We start from the raw sequence: 12,769 nt of genomic DNA, 5'->3' as shown, positions 1-12,769 counted from the left end.
GCTTCATTTCAGCCTGTTATCATTACACTATTTGAAATGCTCCAGTGATTTTTAATCCTTCCTGTATATCACCTTCAGAGCTTCATTCACTTTCAAAATAGCCATTGAGACAAATTTTCCTGTGTTGGTTACCAGATAAATAATATAAATAATAATCCCCAGTTAAAGTAATTCACTAAATGTCTGAATAATAACATGGTGCTTATGCACATGTCTCCTCTTGCTTAGGTGTCTTGAGCACTGTTAATTTTTTTACCAGATTAGAAGAACAGCTCAGATTGCCACCACACATTTCAATACCTCTTTCAATTTCACCTAGACCATCCTGGGCTGTATTTTGATTATTCACGGAAAAAAAAAAAAGAAAGAAAGAAAAAGAGAAAAAAAAGGGGAAAAAAAAAAAGCACGGAAACTTGCTTTATAGGTTTTCCCAGAGAAGGAGTCGCCAAGCTCCTCAGAAAATCTGGCCCCATGAGATTTCCCAACTTTTTTGACCAGGTTCAGTTATCGCTCCTTTTCCAAATTTGCACTGAGGTAAAGGGGATTGGAAAACAGTCCATTGGGAAATCACACAAGAGTGGGTTTATGTGACAGATCTCTCTGCGACTTGTCATGCCGTGAATAGCAGAGCAACAGCCTTTCAGCACTAAACCATGTCACTGCCTGCCTCACTTTTGATGGAACTGGGGTAAGTGCACGCTTGTGGAAACAAGGAAAAAGTTCACTAGTGTTTTTTATCTCAATAAAAGTTCTGGTTTGTGTTCTCATTCAATGTTTGCATGATATCTTAATTCAATCGTCCTTCTGTTATTGTGACCTCTGCTCCAATTGCTCTGTGCTGGCATGTAGGATTTGCATTCAGCAGTGCTTTGAAGATCGCAGTGGAAACATGCTCCTGTTACATTAAGTATTATACAAAGGTACAAGGAAACTCAGCAGTCCCAGCCTCATGGCATTTGCAGTCGAAAGGTGCAAATGACAGCCAATTTTTTAGAGTTGTCCAGCTGACGTGTGAGGTAGTTGTGTTGCTAGAAATAGCAGCCCATGTCCTTGACTCATAAATTAGTGGTTATCTCCTGCTAAGTTAAATGCCTTTGAGTCATGTGCTGTGCCTACAGCAGGTTGCTCCAAACGCAAGACCAGGGCCAGACTAGCTGTCTGTAGGATTTTTCTGCTGTGGGATCTGTCACTCTGCAGGAGGACTGAGCATAAGGTGCTAAAACTGTCCTCCAGGTGCCACTTAGCTACAGGGCAGATAACCCGTGGGCTCAGGCTGGGACTACTTCGAGTCTCTCTGTAACAGCAGAGATGTTCGCTTGGAAATGTCCCTTGGAAAAGTATATTCCCTCCTCAAACCCAGCTATATCAAAGACTGTGTAGACATAAGCAATGAAAATGGGATGACACAGGGGCCTTCCATTAGTTCAGCTCTTTCATCCTCCTGTTGTTGCCTGTGTCTGTTGAGACCATCTCTGTTGGCTGGGCTTGAATTTGGATTTGAAGTTGCTGCATCACATGGCTCACGCCAGCTGCAGCCGTTCTGCCCCAAGGGGCAAAATCCAAGTCTGGACACTTCCTTGTGACTGATTTTCCTTGGCTGGCAAGTCCCTTGGCTCTCACCCAACAGAAATCAGTTTGGGAACCAACAGCTTGGTAAATTTTGGGTTTTGAGTGGATTCAACATGGGTTTGAAACCCAAGAAGATATGACAATATAGCTATAAGATATTCTCAGGTGCACAACTGCATCCCACCTCTTCTCCTTCCTTCCAGAGTGTAGAAACCACATTTACATCTAAGCAGGACTGATCTGATCGGGCAAGCAACTTCACATAACATGAGGTTACCTCTTGCAATAGGCAGCTGCTTACAGCTGTTGTTTCCCACTGTGGATACATACAGCTTTGTTTTTATGATGCAGGGGGAAAACTTGAGCTTTCAAACCCTAACAAGCTATTTGCTTCGCCCTCTCTGTCTCTTCGCACAGCTGACCCCTGCATCCAGCCACAAAGGCATTTTTCAGTTTAAGACTACCCTTGAGCAGAGTGCCAGCAGGTGATATCCCAGCCTCTCCTAACGCTCTGTAATTAGCAGCCCCAAACATGGAGCAGCATCTGACCCTTTGACATTTTTTTGCTAAGAGTTTTATTAATTTGACACTAGTTTTTATAGCAACTCACCAGGAAGCTGTAACAAACATTCAGTTGTACCTGACAGAAGATGGTGGGCTTATCTGTTCAAAAGGTTATACAGAGCATTAGAGGCCAACTGCAGTTTGAATTGTGGGGAACACTCCAACTGTTTGATGAAAAAAACATGGAGAATTAAAGTGGGAACATTACAATTTAAAAGCAGGATTTGTGTCACCTTGAGCTACCGAGCTCTGTTACCATGATCTATCAAAACTCTTACTCTCTAGGGAGCAGGCAGGTAGGAGACTTTTAACACCCCTAATGTCACTGTTCCTGAGGGGACACTGCCTTGTCACCTGTAAACTAATACAAAATGAAGTGGTGTTTCATTCGTTAGCTGGTGGAAAATTTTTTCATCTTCTGAAGTGAGCTTTTCCATTGTTTCCATGAAAAACTGTTCTCAGTGCTCTTCTGATCCCTTTGCTCCTGCTCTGCCTACTTCTGATATGAGCACACTGTTGAACAGCAATGCTTGGAAACCTCAAAGTGTCTTTTTTTTTTGGTCAGACATTGTGATGATGGCCACAGTATATGCAAGTTTTGGTACTGGTTTTTTTGGTTGACTTATAGTTTTGGTTTCATGTGGTTTTGTCTCAGGGTCCTTTACCTTAACGCAATTTGATGGCAGCGTTCACACAGTGAATGCTCTGTCTGGGCAGGGGGATATCCTTTCATCCTTTCCTTGACAAACTTGAAATGCTCTGTTGGAAGACACTTCTTTTTTCACAGGGAGTCTCTTGACTTTACCTCAAATTCCAGTCATGATCTGGTTGCCATAATCAAGGACTCCATCCTCCCCATATTCATTCTTCACTCCTCAGTAATTTACAGCCTGTTCTGCCTTTGCTCTTGTTGTTGCCCAGTTTGCAAACACCTCCTTCATCTGTTTCCCCTTTGCGTGGAAGGAGGCATTACTCAACATGAAAGTATGATTCAGTGGTATCTAGTGGCTCAGCGTTGCACAGTATGAGCCTCTGTCCAACAGTGGATGTTGTACAACATTAACCAGTTTGTTTCACGCATCCCTTGCAAGGCTCATTTCTCCCACCCAACTGCTGAAGGTGGCTTTAAGGTGTCCATCATACTAGCCACATTTTCCCCTATTCTTGGCTCATACCTTGGTTCTTCTGCCTAGCAATTTCTCCTCCAGCATAAATAAAAGCCTCTAATTCTTTTAGCCTCAGGTCATTGCTCTGAGATGTTTATCTTCTGAGTCTTGAGTAAAACCTTGATGGTTTCTGAAAAGCTTTGGATGCACTGGACAGTTAGGTGACACACCATGTCAGTGGTCTGTTTAAGAAGCACTGTAGTTATTAATGCTGCATTCCCCCATAAAGATTTAATGGTGGTGGCCCCAAATTTGTATGTCCTATATTTTTACTACCGTTGAACAGATAAATCTTCCGTTTAAATTCTCTTGAAAACTCATTAGTTTCTGCCTCAGATCCATTTAAGATCTCAGTGAATCTTCCATAAAATGGCTTGTAGTTGAGACAAGAGTTGCTTTCTCTCTCACACCCTATGGGGACAGCATATATGGTTATGTGTACCTGTTAACTGCAAATGGTCTTATGGTGGTCTTTGGCTCACCAACACCTGCTACTAATTCTGGTGAGTAGGTAAATAGGCCCATAGAATCACAGAATTGGTTTGGTTGGAAGAGACCTCTGGGATCATTGAGTCCAACCTTTGCCCCAACACCACCATGCCAACAAGACCACGGCACTCAGTGCCACGTCCAGTCTTTTCTTAAACACCTCCAGGGATGGTGACTCCACCACCTCTCTGGGCAGCCCATTCCAATGCCTAATGACCCCTTCTGTGAAGAAATGCCTCCTCATTTCTAGCCCAAAGTTCCCCTGGTGCAGTTTCAGACTATGCCCTCTTGTCCTGTCACTAGTTGCCTGGGAGAAGAGACTGAACCCCACCTCACTACAACCTCCTTTCAGGCCGTTGTAGAGCGCGATCAGGTCTCCCCTCAGCCTCCTTTTCTCCAGGCTAAACAACCTCAGCTCCCTCTGCTGCTCCTCATAAGGCTTACCCTCAAGACCCTCCACCACCTTCATTGCCCTTCTCTGGACTCGCTCCAGCACCTCAAGGTCTTTCTTGAAGTGCAGGGCCCACAACTGAACACAGCACTCGAGGTGCGGCCTCACCAGGGCTGAGTTCAGGGGGACAATCACTGCCCTGGTCCTCCTGGCCACACTATTCCTGATAGAAGCCAGGATGCCATTGGCCTTCTTGGCCACCTGGGCACACTCCTGGCTCATGTTCGGCCGGCTGTCAACCAGCACCCCCCAGGTCTTTTTCTGCTTGATCACCTTCTAATCACTCTTCCCCCAGCCTGTAACACTGCATGGGGTTTTTGTGGCCGAAGTGTAGGACCTGGCACTTCTTCTTGTTGAACCTCATGCTGTTGGTCTCAGCCCATTGATCCAGCCCGTCCAGGTCCCACTGTAGAGCCTCCCTACCCTCAAGCAGATCAACACTCCCACCTAACTTGATGTCATCTGCAAATTTACTGAGGGTGCCCTCAATGCCCACATCCAGATCATCAACAAAGATGTTAAACAGCACTGGCCCTAAAACTGAGCCCTGGGGAACACCACTAGTGAACTGGATTTGGCTCCATCGACCACAACTCTCCGGACCTGGCCATCCAGCCGGGTTTTTACCCATCAAAGAGTCCATCTATGTAAGCCACCAGCAGCCAATTTATTTAGGAGGATTCTGTGGGACATCATGTCGAAGGCCTTACTAAAGTCTAGGTAGACAACATCCACAGCCTTTCCCTCATCTACCATGCTGCTGTTCTTCCCTGGTTGTGTCCATTTGCAGTGAGGTGTAATTTGAGGGACTGTACCTTGCACTCGTTTGCAAAGCAAAATCATTCCTAGGTGTAGGCAAGTTTGGGATGAAGGAAAGGACAAAGAACATCCAGACATCATAAAGCAGCAATCTCTGTCCAAAGCATACCCCGATGCAGTTTCACAGCTGCCAGTAGAGAGGGGTAGCCAGCCATGTAGACAACAGCTACATTGCCAAGGAACAAAATTACAGCGCCAGATGTTCCTCTTGGAAGTACATTACACTGAACTTGGCAGATGAGTGTGGTAGCTGCCAAGTACATCTCTTATTTGGTCATAGGTAATGATTCCTCTATCAAGGAATGCGGAGGAAAAAGACCACACAGAATATACTCATCAAAATGTTATAGTTGAAATATTAACTTCTCCTGAACCAAAAAGGTTTGGGAGCTCCATGGCAACCTTCACATCTTGTTTGAAGGATGATGTTGTTTACTACCAAGCATGAAGTGAGAAACTTACAGTAACTGAAGCCAAGTGCTTTCAAGGTATTTGTTACTGAAAGGTGACTAAGAAGCTGATACAATTTTTATAGCAAGCACAGTTGTTTGTGGGTGCTGTTGTAGTTCTCAGTTAAGACTGCAAGTGAGAAAGAGAACTTCTGGTTCTGTCTCTAAAGTAAATACCAGTACTTCGGGTTTCTGAGGACATGTTTATGCTGCAGCCACGTCCACGGTGAGGAGTGGTAGAGGCAGACTCAACCTAGCTTTAAACTAGGAGCTGGGTGTGAGTACAGACTAGCCACTGCAGTGCAGAGCACCTTCATCAACTCGCTGCTTGTGTGTCTATCTGCGTTGGAAAATTTTTAAGCCTGATGTTGCCTGTATTGCTAGGGTCCATGGTACTCTGCAATGGCAGCATGTTGACACATAGGCCCAGATTCATGCCGGCTAGTGGGGTGCAATTCATAGAAGTGTCTGACTTGGGGGTCTGGTTGTGGTATTGCCAACAGAGAATGATACCTCCTTAGGGAGATCCACCTCTCCAAAGACCCCAGACACCCCTGTAAGTACTTATCTAGTGAGAGCTTAGATGATTGAATCTTTGGAAATAGATAATATTAGCATTTCTGAGATAACTGGAGAGATAATTCTTGTCTTGTGTCTCTTCAGTCATCTTTCTTAAGCTTTCTGAATTTGATCCTTCTCTTCTGGGACTCTCAGGTTGCAAACCCAATTCTTTCCTTAAGTACCTTCTATTTAATAACCAAAGAAACTAACAATAGCCCAAATCCCTCTGCCAAATAAATCTCTCAGTAAGGAACTTACTCCTAAAAATTACTTTGGCCCAACATTTCCCATGCGTAATATTAAAGTTACTCCTGCACAATCAACAAATTTAAGATCCGATATCTCAGGGATTACAACAGAGCTCAGAAAAGCTACAGATCATAAATGAAACTTGCAGATCATAGTGAAGGATTTCTTTGTCTCTGGTCACATCTAGTTCATGGCCCCCACCACTCATCTGCGGCTGAGGGAGGGAAAAGATCAGGTTAAAACCCATAGGTTAGAAGCAAGAACGCACCATGCTGCTTACACATTTTCCAGACATTTAGGGACAATAAGTTTCTCTCCCCATCTAGTGGTCATTAAGAGACTTTTAGTAGAGCAATAGCCTAAACCAAGGTGCTTAGCAACTCTCTGTGAGTAATGTATTTTGCATTTTTTCCATGCCAGCACAGGGAGGAGATGGTTGCTCCCTTTGTTGTAGATTGTCTAGCTGAGATGAAAGCAGAGAGGAGGATTTCTGGAGAATTCCCTTTGTTTCCAATACACTCTTAATCAAAATATGATGAAGGTAAGAAACTGAAGGCATGGTAGGAAACTATTGTTAACAAAAGATCGGACAGTGGCTGCTAATTTGTCTTTCCTCTGTAATCCTCCTCCTGTGGGTTTTGTGGTAAGTGAGAGCAAGTTTGAAAAGTGACAGGAACAAAAACATCTTCATTGCTTGACAGCTTGTTTGGCCTGGCTGTCATTAATTCTTTCTGCAAACTATGTGACATTGGGCAAGGGAAGAAGAATGTGAAATTAAAATGAATATGGATGTTAAGCAAAGCTCACACTAGCTTGTATAAATTTGAATAAGGAAGCTGGGAGAGTAAGTACTGAAACTGAGTTGTTTGAATTCTTCCCATTCCAGTGCCCTAAGGTGTTATTAGTAACATGGGAAAAATACGTATGAAGAAAAAATGTGGTCGTAATACTAACACAAGACATTCCACTACCTTCCCTGAGACTATTCATACAAATGCAGTCTGCAGGACTGTTAAATGGGCAGTAGTCCTTTTTAGGAAAGCAGTGCTTTTTTTTGCCACTCCACTTTTAGAGTGGGTCGTGAAACACAGCAAAGAGAGCAGCCTCAGCGATACCTCGCGCTGACTCTGGGTTACCCACAGACAGCTCCCTGCCTCAGTGCTAGATGATCTCTCATCATATTTTCCAGCACTTCATTGTAGTTTTATTATTCTGTAACTGTGAAATGAAGGTAACGATATTTTTCTTTCTGTGAAAAGAACTTGGAAAATGAAAGCTGGAAAGTGTAATTAAAGACTGCAACTGCACCAAAAGTGCTGGCTGAGGTTTATTAGTTGCAGGACAGCTCAGGTGCCCTTCCCTCCAGCTAGACACACGCACTGGAGACCAGATGTCTGAGTCCTCCTATCCTGCATGTGGAGGCAGGGCCATTGTTTCCCTCAACTGACAAACTTCCCGGAGGGCCCTTATAGAAAATCCCTGGTGCTTAAGGCTGCACCAAGCTTTTTGTCCTTTACCTCTGAATGCAGACCCAGGTGACCCGTGGGGATGCTGGGTGGAGGAGGGATGCAGAGGCTGCTTGCTCATGGTGCTGCTCGACCATCTCACTTGAGATACCTCTTTCAACCCTCGCTGATGAACCTTCCCCTCCTGCACACTGATAAAGTCTTTTAACTGAGATTTTAACTGCTCTGAGCTCTAGCAGATCGGGACAAGCTCCCCTGGAGAGGAGACAGACATTTCCCCTCTCAGAAAAGGGGTCCCCATTGCTGTGGACTTCTCATGGACTGCCTCGTCTATCTGAGTTTCTTTTTAATAACTCCCTAAAATAGGAAAGGAATCTAAAAGCCCTGTGGCACCATGGGAAGGAATCAAATTGTCCTGTGGCTCAGGTGAGGAGGAGAAAAAAGTCTGGCAGAGAGTTTCCACACGTGACACCACCTTTGTGAAAGGTATGGTGAGATGAGTTTGGGACGGAAGAAGTACAAGTTAAATTTCTTCCTTATCTCAAACCTAGTTATTATTTTCTCTACTTGACTCCACTACAGAGACCTTTCATGCTGTGCATTACAGTGGTATAATAAAGCAGACGGAGAGAAATGTGCATCTTCCCTCTAGCTCTCTTATCAATACCTCTGTACAACAGTAAATAACAGGAAAACGGAGCTTGCTTGTCAGTGTTACCAGCTGCCGTTGCTTTCTTTAAACATACAGTCATATATTTATTGCTGACTTTTCTGAAATAAATAACAGCATGGGACAGGGCTGTGGACACATTGTCTTGCCTAAACAAGATTTTAGTGACAGCCAATGTCAGATATCTTGGGGTTTTTTTATTTTTATTTTCAGTAGTTGTTTCCTTTTCAGAGAGTGCCAGAGAAGCTAGTCAAAGGCAGAGTAGGTCACTAATTAATCTCAGATTAGGTTGGGTTGACAGCTAATCCTAATTTACACCTTGACATATAGAAGGTATATTTATAGGCGTGTGTAGCTGATGGTGTACCATTGGTCTGGCATAGCTCTATAGTCAAGGTAGGGGAGTGCATCCCCTTCCCCATCAGCATCACATTTCCTGCCCCCCTGCCTGGTCACATCTGGTTCTGGTTTCTCTGTGGCCTCTGCTTGACCAGACATCACACTCATGTCCTGCCCTCAGTGGGTATGACCTTCTTAATTGAGGCCACTTGCATGTTCCTGAAGTTTTACTTTCCGTCATTAACACAATTAATGGAAATATTGAATACAACTGAGCAGGATGGACCACTTCAGGTCCCCCATGGCAACATGTGCTGTCAGTCTGAGGACAACTTATTGGGACACGTTTTTGCAGGCAAGCACTCCTGGAAACCATGCTTTCCTGGTTTCTCATGATTGAAATCAAGACATCCAACATCTACCACGTCCCCCTTTCCCAGTCATCCTGTCAAAGAAGGAAATGAGTTTGGATTTGGTACAATGTGTTCTTGACGCATCCACTCTGGCTTTTTAAAATAATTTTATTGTTCTCTTGGTGTTTATAAATGGATTGTTTAATAATTTGCGCTAGTCTCGTTCCAGACCGACAGTTTTACAGTCCCCCAGATTCTCATTTTCCACCTTTAAAAGGGAGAGGTACTCTATTTACCCTCCTGATATGCATTGCAAGTGATTTCATGAGAAAAGCAGCAAAATGATATTGCATTATGACAAGTATTCTGAGTCATCCTGAGGATTAATGAGAGAAATGGCAGTGACGGGACCTGAACATTCGGAGTGACAAAAAACAGCAGGAAGAGGCTGTACAAGTAGCACTGTCCCACTTCTGCAGAGGGTGCATGGCAGTAGCAGTGACTTGGTCAGGAGAGGCTGCAGAAAGAAAAGCAGCTGTCAGACAAGAATTGCACACACTAGAGTATCACTGCTATCCAAACATTTGGGTATTTAGCTCCTGATATTTTGATATTTTGGAAGTACAATGTTGACTTGGTGCACAACTGTCCATCTCCCAGAGTGGAAAAGCCAATCTTTCCTTTTCCAGCTTGCACTGATGGCCTGAAAGGACTGAAAGGCCGATGTACAACATGTAGCTTCAATTATATCCACATTAATCCCTGGTGTTCAAAAAAAGGAAAGAACCCTCTAGTTTAATAAAAAATGAATTAACTTCCCAAGCAGCTTATTTTAAAAGAAGTTTCTTTTTCTCTGGCATTGCTTTATTGACCTATTTTGGTGGATTAGGTACCGGGACATGAGGCTTATATAAAATTTCTCAATAAGCTCTGTTAGGCACAAACATCCCTTAAGAAAACTATTCTATTCTTGCTGGTGCTAACTATATCCTTTTTATTATTCAGAACATAAGAACACAAGGCAAAAGAACAAAGAATCCAGAAGACACCTGTATCATTAATAACTTAATAATTTTCCTTTGCATTTAAGAAAAAAAATGTTTAAATCCCAGCGTACCATTGCTAGTTTGGATCTGTGTTTATAGTGTCTGTTTCTCCTAGCTTAGAAAATGAAAGTCCGGGGAGAACCCATCATTCTGGTAATAATGAATTTCAGTTGCTAAGACCTTTGATGTGTAACATCACATGAAATATTTGTTCATTTAACATTAGGCAGGAGTTGTGACGGTATTGCAGTTGTTCTTGAGTTTCTTTCTTTACAGTGTAGGATTGCGGCTTAACCTTAGCCCCTTGCTATGAAATGTAGGTCCTATGCACGGCTGTACAAGTCAATACACTAAAGGAAAAAAAGGAATGACTAAATTCCTGAAGGTGAGGGCATATTTAAGTGTTTGCAGGATCAAGTCCTTAATTTGACATTATTCTTTTAGAGTAAAAACATGAGCATTGTTAACGACAGAACACATTGCAGTGTGTTGGGCTACTGCCTACACAGTGGAGAAAGCCATTGAAAAGACATTGCTATTTCTAATTATCAGTTTTATCTGTATCGAGACAACAACCACAGAAGAGATCTTTTATCTCATAGAAGAACCTGGATTCCCTTTTTCTTATTACTGTAACAAACAGAAAAGAGCTACCTGCTTTCATATGAATTCTTTGAAGAATATAACATTATTATTTGCTATTCCATGTTGGGTTGTAGTGCAGTTCTGCATGACAGACAGACTAATTCTACAGCATAGCCCCCTGGAGAGGTGCGTGTCTGTAATGTCCTTACTGTTGCTTGTAAATCTGCCCTCCTAAGTCAGGCATGGAAGAGTATTTGGATTCAGGTCCCCACCTGGTTTAAAGTGGTCTGGTGAGCTGAGGTTGTGCTGAAGCTGGTGGATGTCAGGTGGTTTACATGGGTTGAAGACCTGTCTCTCTCCTCACCGATCTGCCTCCCAAGCACTGAGCACTTCCACTGCGATGGCTAACTCCTGTGCCCTCTTCCCTGAGCCACCGACCCTGTGTCCATCTCCTCCCCAGCCTCTGGCACCTCTTGCTCTGTGTCCCCCCCAGCACTACCTGCACCCCACTGGTCCACTTTGGGCTGCCTCTGCTTTGCGCTTTGAATAAGGTATAAGCAGACATCAACCGCTCCATGCAGAGCTCCTCTCCTGAGAGCTGCCAGCAGGAGCATCTCAGAGCTTGTTGGGCCAGCTCACCTTTGTATGTCGTTGGAGGTGCTGAACTGACAATAAAGAGTGTATACCTATGCTGAGGGGTGATCAAGGTTGCCAAATCAAATCACTCTTTTAATTCTGCCATCGCCTTCTTTCCTTCACACTATGAGTTTTAAATAACCTTTGCTGATGGCAAGTAGCTTTATTTTCCCACTGCCTTTCTGCAGTGCTTTTCCATGCTACAGACAAAAGCATTTTCTAGTAATTATTTTTTCTTAATATTAAAGCAGCTGCATCATGTTCCCAAGTCAAATATTGCAATTATTTAAAACGGATCTCTTCTTCATTCCTTCAATATTTTGTCAGCAGAAATTAAGTCAGCAGAAAAAATGTGATGGTCACAAACCCCAGTTGCCAAATATTTCCATTACAGAGAGCTCTCAGTCAAGTGTCTGGAGACGTAATGAACAGTAACCACAGCCAAGTTCATAGTATATTGGAGATGATATAAGGGAGGTTCACAGGAGAGATTGCAGCTCAGTTGTGTAGGTATACCCATTTTCTGCCTTAAAAAGTACTTAAAAGTGGAAGATTTGACTGTAGGGTTACTAGAAGTACTGAGAAAGGAAAGTCATTTGGGAAAAACCTACCAGTATACTGATGTGCAACAAATGGTTGGAAGTCAGCTGCAAAATATACATACCTTGGCTCTTGAGGATCTTGTGATCATAGAATAGGTTCTTGTGATCATAGCAAGACCTATTTCAGCTTTTAACAAACCATAGCTGTGAAGACATCTTGCAAGACATACACAGTCATTTCTTTTCTTTTCTTTTTTTTTTTTTGTGACCCTGCCTGAGGAAACAACTCTTGCATCCTAAGAGTATATCTAAATAAAAGTGAGGTGAACAGCAACGTTGCCATGGTGGCACTGGCATGACTGGGAATTTAGGAATTCCCTGGAGCTGTTGAACAGACTTTGGTGCAGAGACTCCTCTGTTTTGGTACCTGACCTCACTAATTTAGTGGTGCAAGACTTCTAAAAGGACTCAGGAAAGCATCTGTCCCTTACAATATGAAACATCAAATAAACAACAGAAATCATCCATGGTGTATTACCTGAAGATGATGAATTGATGCTGACGACCCAGAAAGAGCAGTCTCGGATCAAATTACGCTTCATGAGAGAGAGTGTTGAAAAAGTTGGAATATGTGTAATATTTCTTACATGGGAGAGAATCCCTGCCCAGATCCTAAGTCAATGAAAGGGATGGGAGGAAAAGGTACTTTTTTTCTCTTGGTTAATTGTTTGATTGACCCTATCCCATAGACTTATTTTTTTAAAATAAAGCCTAGTTAAGGTATGCTGGTAGTTGAGCAGTTGGGCCATCTATAA

The sequence above is a fragment of the Cariama cristata genome, unplaced genomic scaffold, assembly GCF_000690535.1.
Source record: "Cariama cristata isolate BGI_N322 unplaced genomic scaffold, ASM69053v1 scaffold13049, whole genome shotgun sequence".
NCBI classification, from domain to species: Eukaryota; Metazoa; Chordata; class Aves; order Cariamiformes; family Cariamidae; genus Cariama; species Cariama cristata.
Note: the sequence above shows the minus strand (reverse complement) of the source record.